We start from the raw sequence: 15651 nt of genomic DNA, 5'->3' as shown, positions 1-15651 counted from the left end.
TAAAAAAGGGAAGAAGGAGGATCCAGGGAACTACAGGCCAGTCAGCCTCACCTCAGTCCCTGGAAAAATCATGGAGCAGGTCCTCAAGGAATCAATTATGAAACACTTAGAGGAGAGGAAAGTGATCAGGAACAGTCAGCATGGATTCACCAAGGGGAAGTCATGCCTGACTAACCTAATTGCTTTCTATGATGAGATAACTGGCTCTGTGGATGAGGGGAAAGCAGTGGATGTGTTATTCCTTGACTTTAGCAAAGCTTTTGATACGGTCTCCCACAGTATTCTTGCCGCCAAGTTAAAGAAGTATGGGCTGGATGAATGGACTGTAAGGTGGATAGAAAGCTGGCTAGATCGTTGGGCTCAATGGGTAGTGATCAATGGCTCTGTGTCTAGTTGGCAGCCGGTTTCAAGCGGAGTGCCCCAAGGGTCGGTCCTGGGGCCGGTTTTGTTTAATATCTTTATTAATGATCTGGTGAGAACTGTACTCTCAGCAAGTTTGCAGATGACACTAAACTAGGAGCCGTGGTAGATACACTAGAGGGTAGGGATCGGATACAGAGGGACCTAGACAAATTAGAGGATTGGGCCAAAAAAAACCTGATGAGGTAAACAAGGACAAGTGCAGAGTCCTGCACTTAGGACAGAAGAATCCCATGCACTGCTACAGACTAGGGACCGAATGGCTAGGTAGCAGTTCTGCAGAAAAGGATCTAGGGGTCACAGTGGACGAGAAGCTGGATATGAATCCACAGTGTGCTTTTGTTGCCAAGAAGGCTAATGGCATTTTGGGCTGTATAAGTAGGGGCATTGCCAGCAGATCGAGGAACGTGATTGTTCCCCTTTATTTGACATTGGTGAGGCCTCATCTGGAATACTGTATCCAGTTTTGGGCCCCACACTACAAGAAGGATGTGGAAAAACTGGAAAGAGTCCAGCAGAAGGCAACAAAAATGATTAGGGGTCTGAGTACATGATTTATGAGGAGAGGCTGAGGGAACTGGGATTGTTTAGTCTCCAGAAGAGAAGAATGAGGGGGGATTTGATAGCAGTCTTCAACTACCTGAAGGGGGGTTCCAAAGAGGATGGAGCTCGGCTGTTCTCCGTGGTGGCAGATGACAGAACAAGGAGCAATGGTCTCAAGTTGCAGTGGGGGAGGTCCAGGTTGGATATTAGGAAACACTATTTCACTAGGAGGGTGGTGAAGCACTGGAATGCGTTACCTAGGGAGGTGGTGGAGTCTCCTTCCTTGGAGGTTTTTAAGGCCCAGCTTGACAAAGCCCTGGCTGGGATGATTTAGTTGGGGATTGGTCCTGCTTTGAGCAGGGGGTTGGACTAGATGACCTCCTGAGGTCCCTTCCAACCCTGATATTCTATGATTCTATGAAATGTATTATTGAATAATGACACAATTCTGAATGCTAACAAGGGATAACTTCTCTAATTTACCAACTTTTAAATTAACACTTTTTCTAACATCTTTCTACTCCCTAGCAAAGCCCTCTGAAGTTAATCCTGTTATAATATTTCACATCTGTTTTGCTTGCAACTGTTAAACTGTATAGTCAATTGCCTTTTACATTTGTTACCTATCATCTTACTTTGTTTCATTTACTGTTCCTTCTTTCAGGCTATGTCTACACTATGGGCCATACAGCAGCACAGCTGTACCACTGCAGCTCCTGTGTAGCCTCTCTAGCCAGTGGGAAAGAACTCTCCTGCTGGCATAATTAAACCACTCCCAGCTAGCGGCAGTAGCTACCTCCTCAGAAGAGAGTCTCCTGCTGACAAAGCGCTGTCCATGCCGACAAAAGTGCTAGTGTAAAAAAGTCTTACTCTTTCCCTCTTTTTGATGATCTATCCCCCTTTCTTTTTTCTGGACGGGTCTCTCATCACTTTTGTACTTGATTAGCTAAGCTGTCTGCTTGTCTCCTAGAGCAGCCTGTCAGCAGCTTCGTAGCATGGGATAACACATTAAGGGTTCCAGATGACGATAGTGGGAGATTCCAATTGGATTCACAGCCCCTTTTACCTTAAGTAGCAGGGGGATAATTTTCTCACAAAGCAACTCAGTGGGATGCTGAGTTCTCAGTGTGAAGCTGTGTCAAAAGGGCTAGTGGGATCCTTGGATATATAAATGCGATTAGTGAGTAGAAGTAAGGAGGTTATTTTACCTTTATATATGGCCTTGATAAGGCAGATACTGGAATACTGTGTCCAGTTTTGGTGTCCCCATTTTAAAAATGATGTTGAGAAATTGAAGAGGGTGCAGAAAAGAGCCACAAAAATTGTTTAGCAGCTGGAAAAAATGCCTTACAGTAAGAGACTTAAAGAACTCTGTCTTATAAAAAATAAGACTGAAAGGTGACTTGATTACATTGTAAAAGTATCTTCATGGAGAGAAAATATCGGTGCTAAAGGGCTCTTTAGCAGAAAAAGACACAACAAGAACCAATGGCACTGAAAGTAAAAGTCAGACAAATTCAAATTAGAAATAAAGCACAGGTTTTTACCAGTGAGAGTGATTCACCATTGGAACAGATAACTAAGATAAATGGTGGATTCGCCATCTCATGAGGTCTTTAAATTAAGACTGGATGCTTCACTGGAAGATATGCTTTAGTCAAATACAAATTATTGGGCTCAGAACAGGGATAACTAAGTAAAATTCTATGGCCCGTGTTCAGTGCTTAAAGTGATTTGAAAAAAGTGTGAGTGGGGAGTTCTATCACAATCTGGGATTAGCAGCAGTGGTAAGAAAAATTGCAGCCATCATCAGCCATGCTTGATTTAAAAATTCCCCCTGACCCTCTGCAATCCCTCCCTGATCCCCTCCCCTCCCCTCCCCACTTTAAGCATTGCTTGTGCAATACAGGAGGTCAGACTAGAAGATAGTCTGATGGTCCCTTCTAGCCTTAATATCTATGAATCTGTTGAACCCCTAAAAAGCAGGGAGCGCAGATACTTTGGTAGAGCTGGGCAATACATCAGAATTCTCGTAAATACGCTTCTCAAACATGTCTTTGTTCTCTAATGCTGACACAGGAATCTCTTCTTTTCATCCTCTTTGCAGACACAGAAAGAGAACAGTGTTGCCAAGTTCGGTTTGTTGTACTATTTCTATAATAAGTGAGTTTTGGAGGTAATGGCTTGTTAGGCTAATCCACCCTATCCAACTCACAGGAATGGCATGTTGCATGTTCGTCTTTTATCTGCCTGTTAGTAAATTAACATTTCTTCCTTCTTGTAATGTTCCTGTATTTTTTATTTGTACAGTTATAGTTATTTTTACTAGGAGTCAGTGTGGTCCAGAGGATAGGGTGTGAACAGGGACTCGAGACCTAGTAGATTCTGTTTCTTGCTTTGTCACTGGCCTGCTATATGACCTTGGGCAATTCACTTCACTTTTCTAGATCTCAGTTCACTATCTGCAAAATGCCACTTTGAAAGGCAGTTTTGGATTTAGGGATAAAAAGCATCATATAAGAGCTAAATATTATTATTAGTTATTAGTTTATACTTAGGACCGAAAATCCCTTGAATTATAGCCATTCCTTATTTTCTTATCTAAATAACAGGTTACCTAAGCACCTATTATATCTGTTTTCCTTTCATGTTTGTCACAGTCAAAAGGTCACAATTGGGCTCTGTGATTTTGTTATGTCATAGGTCAAGACGGATTAAACACCAACAGAAATCTTTCTTTAGTTATGGCTAGTACGTAAGGAGGTGGTGAATCAACTAAAATAAATAGTCAACTGAGTGGATGAACAAGTTCTAGTTCCTTTCACTGGATTGTGTGTACAGAGCCAGAGCAAGGCATAGGCAATATAGGCCTGAGCTAGGAACCCATCTCCTGGAATCACATGATAAGGACAGAATCTCCACTTTCATTTTTAAAAAAGGAATTTTCTAGCTTGTATGGTTATAAAGAAATTCTTGAAAGTGATGCCGCTATTTGTGCCTGAGTCTGGAGATAGACCTGAAACTGAAATTGCAGGGTGTGAACTGCCCCATGCATCACAATGAGATGTGAAGTCCCAGATTCATAGTTTAGGGGTGACTGGCACATCAACCCAGCAGAGTAATTTAGATGCAGCAAGAGGAGAAGAGGAGGGCAGTGTCCCCTCCTAGCCACCCAAGCAAATACAGTCCAGCTGCTGGACTAACTATTGTGCGGATCCTGTGCTACCAAGCCTGACTCTCAGCAGGGGAAAAGGGGGTTCTTGCTGCTGCTGTCCCTGCTACTCCCAAGAAGAGGGGGCCACTGCTGCTATTCTTGGGAGGAAAAGGGGGCCCCAGGATTCTGCCTCTACTGCTTTAGGAAAACAGCTATGTCTTGAAGTGTGCCCTGGAAGTCAACAGATCTGGGCTTTGTTAAACCAAAGGGGAGTTGAGTTCCTCAGTCAGGGACCCCTGACTCTCAGGAATCAGTTGCTCTCAGTACCTTCCCATTGAAACAAAGGAGCTGTGAGGCTGAGTGCCTTATCTGATTGTACCAGCCATGGTAGAACATGAGGAGAGAGACTTCATCTAAGGAACCTGGACACAAATATAGGACTTTATAAAGGACAAGACCAACACCTTAAATTCCACTCAGAAACTAGCTGTCAGCCAGTGCAGATCATGGAGCTCAAGTGCTTTCTGTGAGAAGTACCACTTAAGTCATAACCAACTATATTATGCACCAGCTGATATTTCTAAATGGTCATCAGGTATAGCTCCATACAAAATAGATTGCAGTAATCCAGTCTTGGAGGGACAAAGGTATGGATCATTGGGTCAAGGTCTGCACCAAAAATAGCAGAACAAAAACATCTAGGTATAGATTTTAAAACAGTACTCCTACCCACTGCTGCTAGGGGTTCAAAATTAAATATAGAGCAGCCAGGGGTACAAAATTATACCCATATTGCAGATGTGAATACAAACAGCAGAAAAGTGAGTGGGAAGATATCATTTTTGCCTCTTCTTCTGATTGCTCCCCATAGTTTATCAGCATTACATAGGAACATAGGAATTGCCATACTGGATCAGACCAGTGGTCCATCTAGTCCAGAGTCCCATCGCTGACAGTGACCAGCAACAGATGCTTCAGGGGATGGCACAAGAACCTGCATTAGGCAGATATGAAATAATCTGCCCCCCACATAGTTCTCATTCTGATCTCTAGTATTTAGAGATTGACTTAATCCCTAAACCACAAGATTGAATAGCCCTTCCAGAAATTTTATTGTTGTTAATTATAACTCTGGATATTCTTGAGAGCCATATAAACATCCAATCCCTTTTTGAATCTTGTTATATTCTTGGCCTTAATGACCTACTGTGGCAATGAGTTCCACAGCTTACTTTTTCACACAATATGTAAGTATTTCCTTTTATTGGTTGTGAATTTCCCCACTTCTTAATTTCATTGAATTTTCCCTTGTTGCATCATGAGACAAGGATAACAGAAGCTCCTACGCTACCTTTTCTATATCATTCATTATACTTTTATCATGTCCTCTCTTATTTGTCTTGTTTGTAAGGTAAACAATCCCAATCTTTCTTCATATGAGAGCTTCTTCGGCCTTTGATCATTCTCATTGCTCTTCTCTGAATCCCCTCTGGTTCAGCAATATCCTTTTTGAGATGGGATAACCAGTGATGTATACAGTATTCCATCTGAGGCATACCACTGATATATATAAAAGTATTATTTCCTTATTCTTATCTGGGCTGACTACCAGCCAATTAAACCATTTCTTAGCCAGATGCTGGGCAAGTTTCTCAGCTTCACCATCTGGGTCCAATGGACCCAGATGGTGTAAAGCTGAGAGTCATCTCATATGGGAAACACTGCAGCTCAAGCATATGCAATATCTTCCTTCATATATACATATAGAACAGGATCAGTATAACAGAACCTTGTTGAACCTCACTTGAGAGAGCCCTTTGTGCAGGCCAGTAATAGCATTGTACTGCTGTCAGGGAACACTCAAATGCTGGAATCCATAGATGGGTCAACCACACTTCATGGCCAACACACACAATAACAATTGATGGCTATAAAAGAATCATAATGGACATTTAATCTTGTCCAAAAGGAGATATTTTCCCAGCACTGCTGGTAAAGTCTTGGTCTGTATGGTACCCAGGCCTAAAATTGGAAATGGGTAATGAAGATATTGGGGAGCCCTGGTATCACCAGAGTTGTCCATTGCAATGTTCTTGATCAACTTTCCAAAATAGAGAAACCTGAGACTGAGCAACCTTGATGGGATTGGTTACTTGAACTGGAGAAAAAGAATCACATATTTAAATAATGATAGCTCCTACCATTGGCAACCTCGTTCAAAACCAGAAAGACATGGATCTAATTTTTAGCCCAAAGCTCCTCCAGCAGTTCCAGACCTCTCATTAGCTGAAATACAAAAAAAGACTCAGCACATGCCGATAACTTGATCCAGATCTGAGTCATCTTAACTGTAAAATCACTCGAAAACTTCTCATAGCATGAAATAACCTACTTTGTTAGAGACCAGATTAACTAGGCTATTCACCGCTCAGACCAGTTCCACCAATCAGGACTTCATAGATGCTATAGTGGAGTTTGATGAGACCATTCTTCTTCTTGTGCATAACCACAGCATTGAACTTTAAAACATCTATATGCCACAATTGGTCTTACCTTTTGTTTCAAGATAGCAAAGTCCTATTAGGTTCTCTCTAATTTCTATGATTCTTTAAATGAAAAGATTAATATGTGTATTTGCATGGATTATTTAAAAGTCCACATAGTGTACGCTAATGGAGATGTAAACAAATTACATAAAGGAAATTGAATGTAATTTATCAACAAAATGATGTTTTAAATAATCTTTTATATATTTCACAAAGCATTTTCATAAATTTCTGTAAGAGAAGAGGAAATAAGAGTTGATTGTTATCACGCTGCATATAAGTTTGGACAGTTGTCACTATGCATACTTAAGAATTTTAGGCAATTTTCTTCAACAAGGCTCATTCCATTTTTGGCAATCTGATGCTTTCATTTGGTTATTAAATGATTCTGGTGTTTTCCATCTAACAAAATTTCTCACTGGTCATTCCACATATTTATGGCTCAGTGCAGGAAAAAGTGCTTCCTGACATCTGTTCTGAATTAGTTTTTTTCCAGTTATGTCCTCCTGTTTCATCATTTGTGTTATGAGAATAGTAACTTAGATTTACAATATTTGTACCATTTAAGGTTTTATAAAATTAAATTAAGCCTCCTTACTGCTTTTCTAAATTTAAGATGAAGAAATTATACCCTTTTCTCAGCTCATATGTTTTAGTAATGAGAGGTACCTCATTCATTGTACCTTATCATTCTTTGTACCTTTTTCCCATCATGATATTGTCTTTCTTATGACAAGAACTGAACCCAATATTTTAAAGGTCTTTTATTAAAAAATTATATAATTTCATGATAACTTCCCTTCTAGTTGTTCAGTTGTTTTTTATTTGCTTCTTCATACTACAAACATTTTTAGAGGACTTCACATTACCTAAAAGTTTCTTTTAAAGTCAGCCTACTCAATTAAATTCTATAAATTTTCCATATTTGTTGATAAGTATGGAATGTATGCACCACTTTTTGATTTTTCAACTTCACCACCTCAGCTACATAGATTAAATCCATTTATTTGATTTCCTTTATGATGTATTACTCGTGTTAGAATATTAGCAGATTTAAATAATTTCACCAATGTCATTATAAGTGATAAGCATCAGATGGTCAAGTACTAATATTTGGAAATCTGACTTAAAACTTTTTCCCAGCTGAATGTGAGACTTTTAAAGAGGTTCTACTCACTTTTCATTTTCTCCCAAGCTTGATTAGGCTACCCTATTTTACCATGTTTGAATACAGTTGTGAACAGTTGAGTTAGATTATGCAATATTGGTAATTACTTGGGGCCTATCCACACTACAATAAATTAAAAACCAAAACAACACATTTAAAGCCCTAGTGTAGATAAGACAAATTGTACTTTAGCACATTAGCTGGTCGAGGTGAACCCTAGGTTCCCTCTACTGGTCAGTGAAGTCAGGGATTATTTACTGTTTGCAGTACTGTGGTTTAAATTAATAATTTAGCTAGATACTAAAAATCTGTAACCCACTAGGCCCCCTCCCTCCCCCATTTTCTTTTGTCCAATGACTGTAGAGGTGTTAACTGACCACTTCATCTTGAGTGTGAATACGTATATATAATACATATTAACTGCTTATGCTAAACAACCTGTTCCACCTTGTATTTAGCTGTGTCACTCTGAGTACCTTTCCTAGATCTGAAGAAGAGCTGTGTAAGCTTGAAAACTTGTCCCTTTCACCAACAGAAGTTGGTCCAATAAAATACATTACTTCACTAGCTTCAAGATTAATTATGTTTACTATTGTACCAACTAACTTGGTTGTTTACAACTTTGTTCAAACACTGTAAAATGTTGTAGTGTAGAAAATACTTCATCCTTTTACTTTAACTCAATACACAGAACCAGGACATGAGATAAAGCAAAAATGAAACTTGCCTTTAGTGACCACTCAAAGGACAGACAAAAATTGGAGGTGATTTTTTAACAAAAGTGTGACAGAATAGTACTTATTATGATTGGTGTTACTGAGGAGGGGCAAGGGGGGGCAGTGTTTTAAGAAAGGAGGCTGCCTAATACAGGTTTCACTGTATTTAAAAAATTGCAAACTGAGGTCCCATCCTTCAGATGTATGGAGCCCTATTGCAGTCTATGGGGCGCTGCACCAGCTCATGGGGCCCCTCATAACTATCCAGTTGCGGATTTGAGGCCTATTTTATTTGTAAATCCTATGCTTATATGTGGAAAAGAGACAAGCAATCTTATTTCTTTTTAATTTACTGGAAGAATCCCTCAAAGCATTTTCAATCATTTTGTATAATTTCAATCTGTATAATCTGGTTGGTTTTGCAGAGGTTTTCTGGTATACCTCTCTTGAATTTAGCAATTTTTATGGTTTCAGAAAGCCTATAGAGTCTGCTCCAAAGGGCACGTTAAAATATGTTGATAGTAGTCTATTAAATAGGTGGATCTTTGCCTGTATTTCCTTTAGCTCTGTTAAGATATTAGACACATTGTATTCCATCTGGTCTTGAAGGGTGATGATTGGTTCTTCCGAGCTATTTTGAGAAGAACTGCCCCAAAAATGCTGAAGTCAGTCAGGACAATTAACACACAGCTAATGGCAGTATCATTAGTCTAGCTTTAAAAGATCTCTTATTCCTTTTACATCACACATGTAATATATTTAAAAGTACAATAATGATCCCTTTCCATGGAAATAAAACTACTCCTAAGAGAGATATTTATTCCTGGGCAAATATGCAAAATGAAGGTATACAGATGACCCCTTTCCATTCTTTATGGCTTTGTAATATTAAGTAGGAATTTAAAAATACTGCAAAACTATGTTTTTAATTTTGTTCAAAATTTGGCATTTTTCTTAAAGCCCCAGCTCCTGGATTCAAAATATTGTGTATGATTCTTGGCTTTCATTTTTTGGAAAACGTAAGACACCTAGCCCTCATAGTTACAGAGAAAATAGTGAATGTACTCTGAAGGATCAGAAGGCAAATAATACCAACACTGTTTTACTTTAAAAATCTCATGGTTTTTAAGCCACTCACAAGATTTTATGAGGCCTGAGTCATGACTTTTGAACATATGAGGTTGACAACACTGATACAATATTTCATGAGCTAAGGTATCATTCACAAGGGAAAGCAGAGGCACTGATCATTGTGCGTGTCATCCCCTAGGCAATGAGTCTATTTTACACAGAGACATTTTAAAATATTTACAAGACATAAGGATGTTGCCTAGTATAATCTCTGAGTGTGGGGGTGTGGAGATATTGCATACTGGTCTCGCTCAGAGAGTGAGGTAGGGGGCCAAGCCTGTCCTGGTTTCAGATATATCCTTCCACCAGTTCCAGAAATTGGCAGTAGTCATCACTCCCCTCATCTCCTATGCCTGGCCTCATGCTTCGGTTGGAATCAGTCCAATAGCAGCAGCTTGTCTGAGCTGCATACCAGGGATGCTGCGTGGGTCCCATGCAAGCCTGCTGCTGTCTTGTGCTCATGTGACAGACCCAAAGAGTCTAGTGTTGGGGGAGTGGAGGATTTCTAGGACTGGTACAAGCAGGGTCCGTGACAGTGACTGTACAGCCTGGCGTTCTGCCCAAGCAGCAACAGCACAGCTGAAAACCACATGGTGGAAGTGGAGGCTGCAGAACAGGTGTTAGCAGCTCCCAGAACTGATAGTTTGGAAGGAGCGAGAAGGTGGAAGCATCATCCCAGGAAGGAGCTGTAGATTAATATAATTGGGAGGTGATTCCTTGAGCTAAGGTCACACACTGCTGGTTACAGGTATTCTCCCGGGGTGCCTGCCTCTTTATACCTCCAAGCACCTGAATGCTTACATATAAGTGCTAGTTTTTTGAAAGAGAGTATTGAATAGAGGCTAGTAAAAGCACTGCTCTCTCCAGTCCCCAAAGGCCCTTTAAAATATGTGCAAGAGTCTGACAATGGAGCCAGAGAGCTAGAGCCCAGCACTTGTATGGAAGGGATGGTGGCAACCCACTGCCACTCTCTCTAGCAAGATTTTTTTTTCCAGGCTCAAGTCTACAACTATCTCGTATTGAGAGCCTTTGAGGTGCACCTCTGGCGATGAAGGAGGAATCGTAAGCCTGTACATAATAGCTAGGAGCTGCCAAAAGGGACATAGCATTGCTCCACACAAGAGTAAAAGACTTGGCTCTATGGTAGAAGTGTACTTGGTTAGATGATGTTATGCAAAAAAACTCCATTTTTATTTGGGAGATCACTTTCCAGGGTGAAATGTACATTTCATTGTCCAGTCACTAAGCTCTGATTCCATTTTGTCACTCGTAAATCACAGTGAGCAACTCTCAAAGGGAATACATTGAGGAAGCAGAGAATGTCTGTACGTATGTGAAGAAAGGCAGCTTTTAAGGATTCAACTGTACAGCAGCTTCCGATTTTTAAAAAAGTTCCAGAGGCAGCAGATTACTCTTCTAATAAAAGAAGAAAATATTTTAAGAAAGGTCTGGGGAAGGGAAGTCATCTGCTTGCTAAAGAAAAGTTTTTAAGCTGTTTTAGTTGGGTTTAGGTAATAATACAGTTAGCAAAGACACAGTTATATATAGTGAAGCAGTGTCATTTAAACTGGAACAGTATTTTCCCACCAACGTAAATACAAAATAATTTTGGGCACTGTGGGTGGCTGTCTCATTATTAAAAGGCTTTCTTAACAGAGAGAATGTTTTACAGAAGATTCATCCCCCTGCCCACACACACTAGTACATAGCTACAACATTAAAACTCAAAAAGCTATACAGTTTTCCTAGAAAGGGGTCACTCAAGAGCAACTCTCAGATATAGTACTGAATTAATCATAACCAGTAACTGTCACACCGTTTTTTGCATAGGAGTAACTATAACCTCTACACTTGGAAAATGAGGAAGAGGAGAGAAACAGTTTTGAAAACCATGCCACTCTTGTGTGGGCTACAGGCACTTTGCTGCTGCTTTGGTTACCTGGATGACTTTTCCCCCTGCTACCTCTACTAATATTGTTGCACGCACAGAGGATTAGATAAGCAGAAGAGAAGATACTTAGATGATCACAAAGTGTACGCAGGAGCCTTTCAAGCCTCATCTATCGCCAATGCATTCAAAACGTATCTGACACCAATCATTTGGAAATAGGGTGCCCAGACAGCAAATGTGAAAAATCGGGATGGGGGGGGGGGGGGGTAATAGGAGCCTATATCAGAAAAAAACCCCAAAATCGGGACTGTCCCTATAAAATCGGGACATCTGGTCACCCTATTTGGAAAAAAGGGAAGAAAAGCGACAGCCGGCAAAGGGGTGCCAGGCCCAGGCAGCTAGTCCAGTGGCCAGGAGCACTCGTCCCGCTCCCCTCCCGGGTGTCTCTCATTCGCCCCAGGTTTCCCCGGCTGCAGCCTCACCCGCACTTTAAAGGAGAGAGGCACAGAAAGTGGAAAGTGAGTCAGGCAGGTTCATGTCCCGCCCCTGTCAGCTGGGGCCCCGCAGTCAGTGTGTGCGCCCCGCGCCTGGCCCGCAGGGGACACCCCCGGGCCTGGCCCGGAGTCCCGAGCCCGGTGTGCGGGGACCCCGCAGCAGGGCGCCCATCCCATGGCAGCAGCGGGCGCGCGCGGGACCCTCCCAACTCCGATCGAATCCCCGGGACCCTCGGCTTCGAGGAAAAAGAGGCGGGACTAGCGCCAACCCCTCACGTGACATCCCTCAGCACCGCCCCCTGCCCGTCCAGTCCCGCCCCTGGCAAGCGCGTGCAACCGACACTGCAAAATGAGCGAGATCCCTGAGCCCGGTACTTTCCCTGCCCTCTCGTCTATAAATAGACCGCGCCGTGCGTCTGTCACGTTCCCATTACGTACACGCACGCTGACGCACGGGGCGGCGTGCTCCGTGACGCAAGCACGTATCCGCCAGTGCTATAAATAGGCTTCCGGCGGTGGCAGCCAGGGGACAGCGGGGTTGTGAGTTGTGAGCTTCGGTGCGTGGGCGGGCATGAGCGCCGGGGGCCAAGCCGCCCGGTTTCCATGGGGACCGCTACTGGGGTGTGTGCGCGCGCTAATTTCTTCATGTCTCCTTCTCAAATACAGGGGGCGGCCCTGGCCCTGCCAGGCTTGGGGCGGGGGCGCGGGAGCCTGCCTGGCCCCCACCCCGCGCGCCCCTGGGGGCCTGTGGCGGGGAGGCTGCTCCGGCTGGGCACAGCAGCGTCTCCTGCCGTTCGCGTGCGTGGGGCCCGCGGGTGCCGGTATTGGTGGTACAGTAGCGCTGGGGAGGCCCCCGCCACAGATCGGGCCCTGGCCCTTCCCCCGGTACAGGTACGCGGAGGGAGCAAGAGGTGGCTTGCTCAGGGTGGGAGAAAGGAGGCGTTATCCCCATTCCCACAGCTGGGGAGCTGAGACCCTGAGGCCTGGGCTGCAGTCACCCTGGCTGAGTCGGGGTATGGGTGTATTTACCAAAGTCAGTGGACCGGTGTAACCCCTTGTGTAGATGCAGTTATGGTGGCATAAAGGTGCCCGATAGTGTATCCCATGTAACTGTGCCCACACAAGGGGGTTGTACTGCTCTAACTCTACCGCTCTAGTTAATGAGGTGTCATTTGTGTACCTAGAAATCTGGCAGACTTGGGACCTGAACCCAGTTCCAGTATTTTCATCACATGGCTACTTTTTTCATAGCATCTGTAGTAATCATGGGAAGAATGGGGTGTACCAACAATAATGTAAATAAACTTTTGTTCTTTATTTTGTGTACATGGGTTTCTTGTGTATTTTGAGATGTAGGTTGTCTCCTTAGTTGTTACTGATTTTGAGAGTAAGTTCTTTGGGAAAGGGAGTGTCCTGATTTTATGCTAACATAAAATCAGAAGACTTTCTTCTATAGACCCATATCTGTTCCTAAGGGGTCCATAATAAAGTAAATCTAAATAACATAAGGTGGCAACAATAAAAATTGTAGTTAATACATGAAAATCTAAGCATTGTATAAATATTGTGGTCTTTTCCAAAATAGTATTTTTGTTCTTATTTTATATACTCTGGCATGTAGAATTTGTTTGGTTTGTTAAAAGAAAAAATAGAAAGCTTAAAAATTTTTAAAACTAAATCTGATTGCATAAGTCTTGCTTGCCTGGTCAATCACAGGCAAATGCTTTGGGCTGGCAATTTCGCCATAGCTACTGTTGTTGCTCTGGCCCCTGCCTTACTTCCTAGTCTAGGACACCATCTGGCTGGTTTTGATCAAATGAGTAACACCGTAAAACTACTTCTGCAACATACTCTTACAAATTACGGTATGAAAATATTTCATAGCTGACAACTACTATAACAGTGTAGCTCTTAATGTGAGAACATTGTTCAAATCTGTATGACAGATCACAAAGATTGTAAAATTCAACTTAGTACATGAATGATACCTTGGTGCACTATTCCTTTATTGTGTGTTTGTAAGAACAGATTTGCTTTGCATACTGTTTCCCCCCGTGAATTGTTTTCAGACATCTCTTCTATCTCTAAGTTTGCAAAATGAAAATTTGTGTGTGGGGGGGGGAACAAACTTGCAGCTGTACAATACCTCCTCTTCTCCCAACCGCCCCCAACAAAACAAAACCCTCAAGTGTGGTGGTTGAACTGTTAAGTATGACACTGACTATGTTTGCTCTAGAGCATAGTAGTATCTTCCACTACAGCTACATGTTCTAAAGCATCCCACAGTGGAAGCTGTATTATATCAATCTTTTTTTCCTTTTCACCATGAGACATGAAAAAGCTATATGCTTTGTGGAGTGATGCTAACAACAAGATAAACACAAGAGTGTAAATTTGTGTGGGTTGATGTCTCCTTTCAACTGCAGCTTAAGTCTGTAATAATCCTTTACACATGCCCTTTATTAATTTCTGGCCCTTCTGTGCTCTTAATCCTCCTGTCCTTCCCCCACACAACCTGGGTTTCCAGCCTCCACTTTATATCTCCTTCCTTCCCCAGTGTCATACTGTCTGGGGTGGCTCATGACTAAGTACCAAACTCAGGGAAGAGTGCCAAAAAGCAGGGCAGACTCCCCAAGTTGGTGGTACGTTCTGTAATTAGATTTCACCAACCCCGTACCTAATGTGAGCTCCTGGATCACTGGAACAGTCTTACCATTGAGTCCTAGACAGTCCCCTTGGGCATTCCATTCAAACTTGCCACCCAGGCTAGCTGGACTTAGTAATAAATGGTTACTTATAACAAAAGTCACACAATACTCAGGTTGCTACCAGTCACTTACCCCAGATCAATTTGTACCTTAGATCTCTCACCAAAGAGAATGGTGGTAGCCAATTCTATAATACACTATTTGAGACTTTATTAACTAGGAAAAATGAGTTATTTATAGATTAAAGCAGGCGATATATATACATTACACACAAGTGAGTTCAATGTCTGGTTCCAAAAGGTGACAGAGGTGGTAATCGGTCAGCACTTACTCCTGAGGGTGTTCTGTGCCAAAAAAATTAAAAATTCTGTGCATATTTTAAAATTCTGCACATGTCAAATAAATGTGGAGGTTCCACCATGGCATTGGGGAGCACAGGCCACTGGCTGCACAGAGGTGGGAGATCACGGTGCATCTCCCCCCCCCCCACCTCCCTTGGGACATGGACTCAGCAGTGAGGGTGTACCCAACCCTGACACAGCACAAGGACTAGGCCTGCCCCTCTGTGCCAAGTGCACCAGGCTCAGTAGGCAGGCTCAACAATGCAGGATCCAGGTGTGGAGGGGCTTAGGGTGGGGGGAATCTAGGTGTGGATTGAGAGGGCAATCTGGATGTGTGCAGCTCAGTGGGGGATCTGGGGGGGATCTGGATGCACAGGGGTTTGGGGGGTTCTGGGTGCAATGAAAATGACTCTGTGGGGTCCAGGTGAAGATGGTTGGGGCTCAGTGGAGGGTCTGGGTGTGTGTGGGGCTCATTGGGGGGTTCCAGATACTGGTAGAGTGGGGCAGAGATCCATGTGCAGTTGGCTGGGGCTCAGTAG

Source organism: Trachemys scripta, chromosome 2, assembly GCF_013100865.1.
Source record: "Trachemys scripta elegans isolate TJP31775 chromosome 2, CAS_Tse_1.0, whole genome shotgun sequence".
Taxonomy (NCBI): domain Eukaryota; kingdom Metazoa; phylum Chordata; order Testudines; family Emydidae; genus Trachemys; species Trachemys scripta.
This window is presented reverse-complemented; position numbering follows the sequence as displayed.